Source organism: Numida meleagris, unplaced genomic scaffold (assembly GCF_002078875.1).
Source record: "Numida meleagris isolate 19003 breed g44 Domestic line unplaced genomic scaffold, NumMel1.0 unplaced_Scaffold814, whole genome shotgun sequence".
NCBI classification, from domain to species: domain Eukaryota; kingdom Metazoa; phylum Chordata; class Aves; order Galliformes; family Numididae; genus Numida; species Numida meleagris.
Genome location: NW_018365029.1, coordinates 9,429 through 10,258, shown reverse-complemented (window position 1 = coordinate 10,258; position 830 = coordinate 9,429).

Below are 830 nucleotides of genomic sequence, written 5' to 3'. Positions count from 1 at the left end.
CCATTGGGATCACTCCAATCCCATTGGGATCCATCCCAACACCTCTGGTTCCATTGGGATCGCTCCAATCCCATTGGGATCCATCCCAACACCTCCGTGTCCTTTGGGATCGCTCCGATCCCATTTTGGTGCTGCAGCGGCAAATTCAATCAATTCCCCTCTTAATGACCTTTTTTAAATCCCCTTCCCCTCCCAATTCCCCCTTTTTTTACCCCGTTTCCCCGCCCCGTTTCCTCGTCCCGCTGCGTTTCCCCCCAGGATTTACCAAATCTCCTCGGGCCCTCAGTGCTCGAGAAACCTTACAAACTGAAGCAGAAAAAGGGCAAATTTTGGGGTTATTTGCCCCTTTTTTCCCTCTGCTGGAACACATGAATTACGAAGGGCGGTATTGGGGCGGGTTCTGTTGGGCGGTATCGATGGACAAGATCGCTTTTTTTTTTACTATTATTTTTTACTTTTTTGTGTCTCTTGTCATTTTGCAACGTGTGTGTGGGGGGGGGGAGGGGGAGGGCCCTCCCGCGGCCGCAGAAAATGGGGAGAAAAAGCCCAAATTTGGGTCAGCTGCACTGAAGAACGCGGACTCATTGCTCCGTGCGGAGCCGCAGCCGCTCGTGCTGGGTTTACCCTATTTCCCGTTTCTGTACCCAAAACGGGAGGAAAAATTGGGCCGTTTTCAGTTGTTTTTAAGGAAAAAGAAAATATAGATTTTTGTTGGTAGTCGCGGTGTGGTTTCTTTCAGGGCAGCCTCAGCGTGGGTTCAATAAACAGCGCCCAACTTGGGGTGAAAAGTGGAGTTTTCCGCCTAAAAACAGCCATTTTCTACCTAAAAA